At 39.0% G+C, this 11,154-nt stretch overlaps 1 non-coding gene across 1 annotated transcript; it reads left to right on the top strand.

Moving 5' to 3' along the window:
• The first annotated feature begins 1,798 nt into the window (after positions 1 to 1,798).
• LOC141639847 (small nucleolar RNA R71) lies at positions 1,799 to 1,905 on the top strand. Its single transcript, XR_012542710.1, has one exon. It is a non-coding gene; the product is annotated as a small nucleolar RNA R71 (small nucleolar RNA).
• Positions 1,906 to 11,154: the final 9,249 nt, after the last annotated feature.

The raw sequence follows: 11,154 nt of genomic DNA, 5'->3' as shown, positions 1-11,154 counted from the left end.
TTCACTTGCTCTTTGAATGGAGCATCTTCAATTTTCTTCTTCCATTGGAGTTCCGATTTCTTCCTCTCATCCTTTCGGCTATAATGATCAATCATGAAACATGGTTCATGCAAACGAGGAGCTCTCATAGTCTTGTCAAGATTAAAAGTTATGCTTTCATCTCCCACTTCTAGAGTGAGCTCACCATGTTTCACATTAATCACCGCACCCGCGGTGTGTAGGAAAGGTCTTCCTAGAATGATTGGAATGTTGGAATCTTCCTCCATATCAACAATGACAAAGTCCACCGGGATGAAAAACTTCCCAATTCGCATGGGGACATCTTCCCATATCCCTAATGGTGTCTTCGTCGATCTATCGGCCATTTGGGGTGTGATGTTGGTGCATTTAAGCTCTCCCATCCCCAACCTTTTACTCACCGAGTACGGCATGACACTCACACTAGCCCCTAGATCACATAAGGCTTTGTTGATCGTCGTGTCGCCAATGGTACACGGTATTGAGAAGCTTCCCGGATCCTTTAGTTTTGGAGGTGAACTCCTTGAAGTATTGCACTACTCACCTTAGTGAAGGCGATAGTCTCAAGCTTCCGGATCGACTTCTTCTTTGTGAGGATATCTTTCATGTATTTCGCATAGGCCGGACGTGATTGATTAATTCCGTGAAAGGAATTGAGACTTCCAAATTCTTCACAATTTCCATGAACTTTCCAAGTTGATCATCAAATTTGGGCTTGGCTTGACGACTTGGAAAAGGAAGTCTAATCACAATGGGCTCCTTCTCCTTGATCTTGTCTTCATTTTTCTTGGAACTTTCTTCTTTTGATGATTCTCCATCTTTGGAGCTTTGCACAATTTCTTCCTTTTCACTAGCTTCCACAACTTCATCCTCAACTTGCTTCTTCGGTGCTTCATACCTTGTACCACTTCTCAAGTGAATGGCACTAACCGTTTCATGTCTAGGGGGATTACTTTGAGGTGGTAATTGCCCCTTTTGTCTTTGTGAGCTTGAAGATGCTAGTTGAGTCAATTGTGTTTCCAACATCTTGGTGTGAGCTAGAATGTTGTTGATGGTGGTTTCCTTTGCTTGGCTATCTTTTTGCATTTGAGTGAAAAATTCTTGTTGATTCTTTTGCATTTGGAGGACCGCTTTTTGGACATCGAAACCTTGGTCATTTTGGTGATTGTATGGATTTTGATTTTGGTAACCTTGGTTTTGATTGTAAAAGGGTCTTTGATTTTGGTTTCTCATGGGTGGTGGAGTGTATGTTGTTTGAGGGTTTTGAACATTTTGGCTTTTGTATGAGAGATTTGGATGGAATTTGGTGTTTTCATTGTAAAAGTTGGAATAAGGGGTACCACTCTTGTATGCTTGGAAAGCATTCATTTGTTCATTTGTTCCCCTACATTCACCTTGGTCATGCCCCAAAGTTCCACAATTCTCACATATCCCACTTGGGATTGATGAGGATGCCGTCATGGCATTAACATGATGCTTTGATGATTTTGAGTTTTCCTCAAGTCTAGCCATAGCTTGTTCAAACTTCAAGTTGATTGTGTCAATGTGAGCACTAAGTTGAGCACCCAATTGAGTAACGGAGTCCACTTCATGCTTTCCTCCTCTAGTAGCCTTGCGAGGTCTACTATATTGCGAGTTATGGACCGCCATTTCCTCAATCTTGTTCCATGTTTGATTGTCATCAACTTCGGTGAACATTCCATTTGATCCCATATTGAGAATGTTCCTAGAATCTTCATATAAACCATTCCAAAATTGTTGTACCAAAAACCATTCGCTAAGTCCATGGTGAGGACATGAGCGACAAATTCCCTTAAACCGCTCCCAAGCTTCATACAAAGATTCTTCATCCCTTTGCTTAAAACCCGTAATTTGAGCTCTTAGCATGTTAGTCTTTTCCGGTGGGTAGAATTTTTGTAGAAAGCTAGAGCCAACTTCTTCCAAGAATCTATTCCGAGGGTGGCCTTATCAAGGCCCTTCAACCATTGCTTCGCGGTGCCGATTAAGGAAAAAGGAAATAAGACCCATCTAATTTGGTCTTGAGTCACGCCCGTTTGAGAGATTGCATCACAATAGTCGCAAAAGGTTTCCATATGAGAATGAGGGTCTTCACTAGGCATCCCCCCAAATTGGCTCCTCTCAACTAATTGGATGAAGGCGGACTTGGCAATAAAATTTCCGGTTAGATGTTGCGGTGTAGGAGTACCATTTGGTAGATTCTCCTCGGTGGGTACGGAGTGTGATGAGAATTTAGGCATTGTAGGTGGATTTTGTGGGGTATTGTGTAATGGGTTCTCCTCTCCTTCTATTGCGAAAGGATTGACGAACTCACTAGTGGGTTGAACAACTTCACTAATACCTCTTAAATTCCTCCTAACAAGTCTCCTATTGTTCGTCAAGGTTCTTTCGATTTCACGGTCAAAAGGTAACAAATCACCTTGTAACCTTCTAGACATGCAAAATATCAAACAACTTGAAAACAATTAGAACAAACCTTGAGGAGTTTTACTTCCATAAGGCGAAGAAAGACACGACTAATAACAATAAAAAGAAATCTAAATCAAACAAACACCGTCCCCGGCAACGGCGCCATTTTTGATGCGAGTCCGTTTCGTGTTCACAAATTAAGATGTGGTCGTTGGGTCACGGTCGAATCAAAACACAATTTATAACTTCACAACCAACTCTACAATTAGTAAAGAGGCAAGTAAAGGTCGGATCCCAAGGGACGGGAGTTGAAATGAGATTTCTATTGAAACTAGTGGTGTCTAAGGGGTGTCACAAATTGGGTTGATGTAGAAGGTCACTAAACTAAAATAGCAATGAAAATAAACAAGCAAGATGAATTAAAGGGGTGTAAACAATTGATTAAAGGCACTAGGGTGTCATGGGATCATAGGGGAATCATGGGACATGATCATACAAACATGTTCTCAAATTATAAGCAAGCAATTATTGTTGTGATGGATTGAGTTGGGTTATATCTTACAATCCTAGGAAAGTTTGGGTCCCGGAGCCGAATCGATTAGATTGTACAACACCTACAAGTCGACTTAATCTTCCCTACTCAACAACAAGCATGGTCTAATGAGACTCGAGTTGGGTTATGTCTTACAAGTCTCATTGAAAAGATAGAAGATGATAGTAAATGCAAGGATTCATAGGCTTAGCATTTCATCAAATATAACATGTGCATGAGTTGAGATCAAAACAAGCAAGCAAATAAATCATGAAAGCATATTAATTTAAGCATGAATCATTCCCCATGTTGGTTTCCCCTAATCACCCATTAACCCTAGCTAAGAGACTACTCACTCATTATCATGTTGATCATGCTAGCAAGGTTGTCAATCATACCAACAATATGAAACATGATGAATAAATGAAAGTAATTAACAATAATTAAAAAGGGATTAAGAGAATTATACCTACTAATGATTCCAATAATAAAGCAAAGATAAAAGAAGTACTTGAATGCTTGATTGAGAGGTTGTCAATCTCCCAACAATAACCCAAATAATCTTCAATTACCCAAAATAAAGGATGAACAAAAGAGAGATTAAGGAAATAAAACTTGTATTAAAACTTGATTAATCGTTGATTACAATACTAAAGAGAGATTTGATTGATATTAACTACTCTAGTTATTGATAAGAAGAACATGCTCCTCTAATTAGACTAATGGGGTATTTATAGTGGAAATTAGGGAGGATGCATTAGGGTTAACTAAGGGCTAAACTAGTAATTACACTTTTTAGATTGAGCAAGGAGGAGCCGGTATTTTTCGAGAGAAGGGCTTCTTTCTTTGTAGCTTGGAGAAGAGGAAATCGTCTTTGTCTTTGGAATCCGGGCGGAATAAGGTCGGGACGGGCGAAATCTGGCGTTGGAATCCGAGCGGATTCAAGGGAATCCGGTCGGATTGTGGAGGTGGAATCCGAGCGGATTAGAGCAAAGCCGCACGGATTGTGCAGCTGCGGGACGGACGGATTGGTGACAATCCGCTCGGATTGTCACTCAGCAACATATCTTCTTCTTTTCTTCCCTTTTCTTCATAAATTCCTTGGGGATTTCCTTGGGGACTCAAGGATCCTTTCTCAACATTGCTCTTCTACTATAATATGTACAAAGGCCTTCTAATCTTGTCTCTCCTTGATGCTTGGTCATTAAATTCGATCAATTTAGTCTCGTTTTGCCATGAAAATGCAAGATTCTTACTCCTTTCCTACCAAGGGATCAAAATCTCAAAGAATATGCAAAACAAAGAACTAAAGATAAGAAATGACCCAAATATGCACTAAAAAGCATGGGAACAAGGCTAATTCGGGGGCTAAATATGCGTTAATTATGGTCACATCAATCACTCACATACTTCCGGAGTTGTGATACATGAAACATGTTGTGGACCCGATCAAGTGATGGTGGTAAAGCTAGCCGATAGGCTATTTCACCTACCCGGTCCAAAATCTCATAAGGGCCGATAAATCTTCTGACTCAACTTCCCTTTCTTGCCAAACATCATCACCCCTCGCATAGGTGTCACCATAGCCTCAGCACTATCATCCTAACATACCGGACTCCTGCACTTTCTGCCATAGAAAGCCTCAAAAGGTGTCATCCCAATACTGGTGTGATAGCTGTTTGTAATACCCGAAATATATTTAATATTATATTTTTAACTAATACTAAATTTGGTTATTTTAATATAATATTGCCAAAAAAAAAATAGTTTATAAACCCTGTGTCTCCTTATTTTGTCGTTTCTCCTTTTCCCATAAATATTCTCTTTAAGTTTCCCTAGCTTATTGTCTTTGTCATTCAGCCGTCTTCTTATACTTACTAAGGCTTTCATCATCTATTTATGATGTTAGTTCATTGTTGTCCATAAACTTGTCCTAACCATCGTCATCTTTATTATTTACAAAATAGTTCTACTCTTTTGATCAACTCTATGCCAATTGGTACGGTGGTCTTTTTCATCACACCTCATCAATTTTCCTCAGCTATTTCCTGATTTCGTGATTTTCGTGGGTCGATTTCCGAGTACCTTATATGTAATTATTGGATGAGTCTCATAAATTAAGGTAACACGATTCTACCGATCCTATTATAAATATTATCGTTTGAGGTTATATGAATTACTTGCTAACTGCTATTAATTGGTTTAGTTATTAATGCGCTGAGAATTTATCCGTGTTTATTTATTAGCGATTGGTTTTTATATTAATAATCGATATTTTCTATCGATAAGTTAAGTTAATTTTGTTATTGGTGAGACGGGTTGCGAATGGGTTAGTTGAACAATTCGATATGATGAGGTTAATGTTGTATTATGGTTGTGTGAGACGGATTGGATGATAGTATGGTTATAAGCTATAAGAGAAATTCACCCGTGAGATTATATGTGTGGGATGAGTTCTTTGGTAAAACTAAGACACAAGCGAAAAAAAAAAAAAAAAAAAAAACAAGGATTGAGCATCTTCTGTTAGTTGGCAATTAAGAGTTGTTAAGTGGGAATTGAATTACGTTTTGTGCACTGAGATTAGATTTTTACGGGATTGGATTTGTAGTATTGTGTTTAAATTGTTGATTTCTTAGACTAAGATTCATGGGTGAGTAGCTTAGAGTTATTCTCTAAGTGTTGAGCACGGTCTATTATTGGACCTTTTGACAATATCGATATTGAAATTGAGATGAAAATTTGGTTACTGGTATTGAGTTATGAGTTATGGGGCCTTTGAGCCGAGTTATGTTTACGGTCCAGAGTGACCATGGTTATTGAGTTAGTTATATTGTTTGAAATCGATATTGAGATGAAAATATTGTTTTGCGGTTTTGTCCGCCGGTTCACCCACCCCTTGTCCTTGGTCTTAGGGTCGACGATGAGAATACGATATCTGGTTACTTGGAGTATTATATTATGAGAAGTAATAAGTAGAGATTTTGTGAATTGTTGGGTTGAGAGAGTACATTATATTATGGAGTGGCTTTGATTAAGATTAGTAAAGGGGATTGTTTTTATTATTCTCTCTGTTTATTTTTATTTTTACATGTTTGTGTTTCCACGCCATGACCAAAAACTATTCTGCTTATATTGAGGTATTATCTGTTACTCAGCTTTCCGGCTGACGTGTTTTCTCCCTTCTGGGCTACTCGTCATGGGGGTAGTTCCTTTCTGTCTTCTGTCTTCGTTTTCAAGTTACTTCCGCTGCTGTTCAAAAGGATTTTTATTTCAAGGGAAGATTTTTACTAAAGACCTAATAAAGCTTTGGTTCCATTTTGTATTATTTTATATTTAAAAGCGATTTGTAATAAGAGACTTTATATATTAATTATAATATCCTTGTATTTCGGCCATTTTTGTATGTAAAAGTTAGTTTTATTTTAGGCGAAAATCAGGGGTGTAACACTGTTGCTGTATGAAAACTCGATCAAATCCAGTCTATCTTCCCAACTTCCACCAAACTCCATGGCATAAGCTCGTAACATATCCTCTAAAGTTTGATAGTCCTTTCGGTCTGACCATCTGTCGCAGGATGAAATGTTGTACTCATCTTTAAGATAGTTCCCATCAAGTCTTGCAACTCTTGCCAAAACCGTGATATAAACTTCGCATCTCGATCTGACACTATATCCTTTGGTACCCCATATAACTGTACCACATGCTTCTTGTATCCCAAAGCTAGCTGCATCTTAGTCCAAATATCTTTCATCGGGATAAAGTGAGCTGACTTTGTTAAACGATCGACGATCAATCAAATCATATTATGACCTTGCTGAGTCCTTGGTAACCCCACGATGAAGTCCATAGAGATCGACTCCCATTTCCACTCCGGTATCTCAAGTGATTGAATCTTACCTTGTGGTCTCCGTTTTTCACCCTTTTGTAGATACCTCATTTCTGCACCTCCCGCAAACCACCGGGTGATGATTGGGCCGCATGTTTGGTATAAGGAACGATTTGTGACAGTTCGTAAGTTTATCATCAAGTGATCGCTCAAACACTTGTGTCTACCTCTTAATTGTCATCTACGTGCCGATTCGGTCGTTTTGGCAGTAATTAGAGTACATTTGGAGTCCGGGTCAAAAAACCGTCTTCATTTTCTAAAACCGAGTCAGAATGTTCTGGAATGTTCCGGATATTTCTATTCCATATTTTCCAATCTTTTGATCTTTGGTAAAATATCTTCCGTAATATTCACACAAAATATTAAGGAAACGAGATTAATCCGCTATTCCATAATAGAAACGCCAAAATCTTTCTTCCGCAGGAGGAAACCACTGAGGAAAAGACGCAGCAGGTGCTGCGCCTCTTCCAAGGGACGCAGCTCCTGCTGCGCCTCTTCCTCAGTCCTTTTCTGCGTATTTTCCGTATCTTTTCGAGATTCACTTCCAAAGTTTCTCCGAAAACCCTACTTCCTCCGTGTGATTAGTATAAATAGAGACCTTCGGTCTCACATATTTCTCACGCGAGTGTCTGCCCTTCTCTTCTCTCTTTGCATTCTAGACCACGTTCTTACTTTTTGGCGTCTACGTGCTTGAACATTCGACCACGTAAGCTCGGATATTTCTGAGTACTAGCCTCGTTTGCATGACCGACCAATTTGACCAACTCCACATAAATCAACTTTAATCAATATTATTTGTTTTCCTCCTAAGAGGGCACTTTCGTCTATATTCGAGTCGAGCATCACTAAACGTTATCTTAGTTCATCTCGTTTCATCAAACATGTAAGTCTGAGGGTGTAAATCCTTCTTTATTGTTCTTTATTTTCGTAATCAATATTGTAAGATTTATGTCAAAAATATGTTTAAAACCGATTTATAAAACCTTATTTCAAACTCTTTTTACGGATTATCAGGAGACAAACGTCGAGAAAGGACGCAGCAACTGCTGCGCCTCTTCCTGAGGCTGTCGCAGTTCCTGCTTCCTTTCTTCTTCCTTCGTCTTTTGTTCGTCTGTATGTTTTATTTTGCTTTCAATTGTTCATGTTTCTTTCAACACAATAATACTAATATGATAATTCTAACATGTAAATCTTTATTATTTAATTCATCTTTTAAATTCCCGACTTAAATCCCTTATAATTCATATTTGCGGGTTTTCGTCATTAAAATCAATTCGGGTTTTTAGAAGTTCGATTCATTAATATCGAGTCTCTGGAATTCACCATTGATATATTTTCACCTGTTTATCATCGCCGTTCTAATAACCTGTTTAATCTAATTAATTCAATAGTTTGTTGATTTGTAATTAATAACCTCATTAATCTTGTAAATAATTCATCCTAATTAGTTTCATTCATCTTTTATCGTTTTTATGACCTCAATCACATGTAAATAACCTGTTAATCACTTTCATCCGAGTCAATTATCCATTAATCAACCATTAAATTTACCAACGAACATTAACGAGATGCAGTTCCGGCTTCACAGTCAGAACTCAACCCAGGAACAGACGCAGCAACTGTTGCGCCTCTTCCAAGGGACGCGGCTCTGCTGCGCCTGTTCCCGGTTGATTTCTGTCCCTGAAATACCATTTCTGCTTTGACCTAGTTTAGCTTACGTACTTAAGTTACTATTACTCGTAATATCACCTAATTTCTGTTCATTAATTTATTTATTCTTTCTTTTCTAAAACCATCCGTTTTAAATGTATTTTCGACATAAATCATTAAATCCCATGTAATTATTGTAATTTTCTTTATTGTATTTTTATCGTATTTCTTTTATGGTATTGCTTGTATGCTTTCACATGCAATTAACCTAAATTTCTACCTCGACATTAATTGAATGTTAAATTACTTGTTAACCGACTTAGTTAATTCTCACACGCTAGGATTAATTTATTGGATGTTGCATTGCATGCATATAATCGACAACATATCGAGTATAGATAACTTCCCTAATCATTAGTAGAGGCCGCTATCGAGGCGGGCGGGATTAGGTGTTCGATCAAAAGAGCTTCCTAATACGTACTCTCACCCCTTACTCCAGATCTCTGTGAACATCCATGTTCATTGGCATTCAGAAGAGTAATTCTAGACATAGAATGGTAAGGGTAACGAGTGCTTAGTGTTCATGTCATTACTTTGTGTCTTGACATGACACGAGGTATTCGAACGGTTTCCAATTTTCCACAATAAATTGGTGGCGACTCCACAAATGCAAACAAACCAAGAGTGAAAAGCTTGCTTCGCTTTTCGCCCCCGTGGGCCCGCGTCCACAGTTTGGCGACTCCGCTGGGGATAATACACTTACGTGTAGCCAAAAGGGTGAAACTTGAACAAGGTTAGGGAATAGTTTGTACAAGACAATTGTCGGTTTTCATAACTCGGTCTTCCTAGATCGTTTCATTCGGCCTTCTTAGGCCCAACCCAACCCATTCGACCAATCGTCCCGTCTAAACGGTAGTAATTCTTATTTGGGCCTAAGGATGGTTAGCGATTGACATCAACCATACCATGGTACTTACTCTTGTTTGTATCAAGGACTTTCACTACTTGAGGAAATGGACTAGGAATCGGCCTTACTCTTGTTTTGTACGAGCCTCTTCACAGACCTCGGGTTTGATTGTTCGGTATGGCAACCCACCTTTTAAAACCAAAACCCTTCTAAATGCACGCAACATCCCGTCATAATGCTTGTATAATGTTTGTACCATATGTGATCACCATTTCTAAACAAAACCATGACGATTTTTGTAAAATCAAAATCCTTTTTTTAAAATGTAAAGATTTCGAAACTTAGGCCTAATATTAGCGCAAAACCAGTCGAAACTCTTGTCGAGTCAAAATTCGGGCCTCAAAACCCATTTCAAAACCTCACTTCGAGTCCACTCCTACAACTACACTAAAGTTGACTAGGACGAACATTTTCAAACTTTGTCATTTCCTCAAAACTCACTTGACACAAGTGGCACACTCCCACTTCACGAGTCAAAACATTTCTTTTCGAGTAAGTGTGCTAGAATGGTCGATCATGTTTTGATTCGTCGTCGATCTCTTATCCAGTTTCCAAGATGCCTGAAACAAGCGACGTGAACTTCAACCAACTCCAGAATGGTAATGATCAAATCCTAGCCGCGCTAGCTCGTCTCCAAGTCACTTAAGACCAAGTTTACGATCGCCTTGACACAATCGAAGGCCGAATATATGCCGTGGAAATGAGGATGCCTCCTCGAGAAAGTGAAGTGTCTGATGAATTTGTGAATAACTTCGGGGACGAAAACCCTCCCATAGGTATGACTACAGCTGAGAAACGACTCCAATACTTGGAGGAACAATTGATGTATCTCAAAGGGGATGAGATTTATAGGGAAAATAATCGCAAATATGAAGCCGTGAGTTCCAAGTTGCCAACCAACTTCAACATGACAGATATCCCTAAATTCAAGGGGCATGAAAACCCTTTGAACTATATCCGTGCTTTCAAGGACTACATGTCTATCAAAGGCATTAAACCCGAGATGTTCTTAAGCATCTTTCCTTCATCTCTTGACACCATCCCGAAACAATGGTTCTATTCTCTAGAGTATAAGAAGATCGCTACCTGGGATGATGCCGCAATTGAGTTTGCCAAACAATACGCGGATAATGCTGAAATCCAAGTCAACATGCGCACTTTAGAGGTTCTTACCCAAAATGACAAAGAAGCTTTCACCGACTTTCTAAGTAGGTGGAGGAAGACTAGTACTCAACTTGTTGAACGTCCAGATGAAGCTACCCTCGTGGAGAAATTCGTGGACGACCTAAAACCCATCTATGCAAGTTATTTTAGGTACCAAAACATTAAGACCTTCAAAGACTTAACCGTACTAGGAACAAGGATCGAAGATGACATCCGTAAAGGGCTCTTGTCCAAAATGGTAGGTCGTGGATATCAAGGCTCAACAATTCGTTCTTACGGCTCTACTAGCAAAACTAATGAAGTTAACCTTCTCGAGTCATCTAAGAGGAGTACCCACCAAGGAAATTCACAAATCTTGGGGACACATATTCCAATGCTCTAAAAAGGTTGATGAAACTGGGTAAACTTCAACCCATAGGCCCTACATCCGAACCAGAAAAGAAATCCAAGTTCTGGGATGAGAATTCGTACTACTAATACCATAGAGGCTAGGGACATGATACAGAGAAA

This window comes from Silene latifolia, unplaced genomic scaffold (assembly GCF_048544455.1).
Source record: "Silene latifolia isolate original U9 population unplaced genomic scaffold, ASM4854445v1 scaffold_57, whole genome shotgun sequence".
Taxonomy (NCBI): domain Eukaryota; kingdom Viridiplantae; phylum Streptophyta; class Magnoliopsida; order Caryophyllales; family Caryophyllaceae; genus Silene; species Silene latifolia.
The sequence above is the reverse complement of the archived record's forward strand: the minus strand, read 5'-3'. Positions and strand labels throughout refer to the sequence as shown.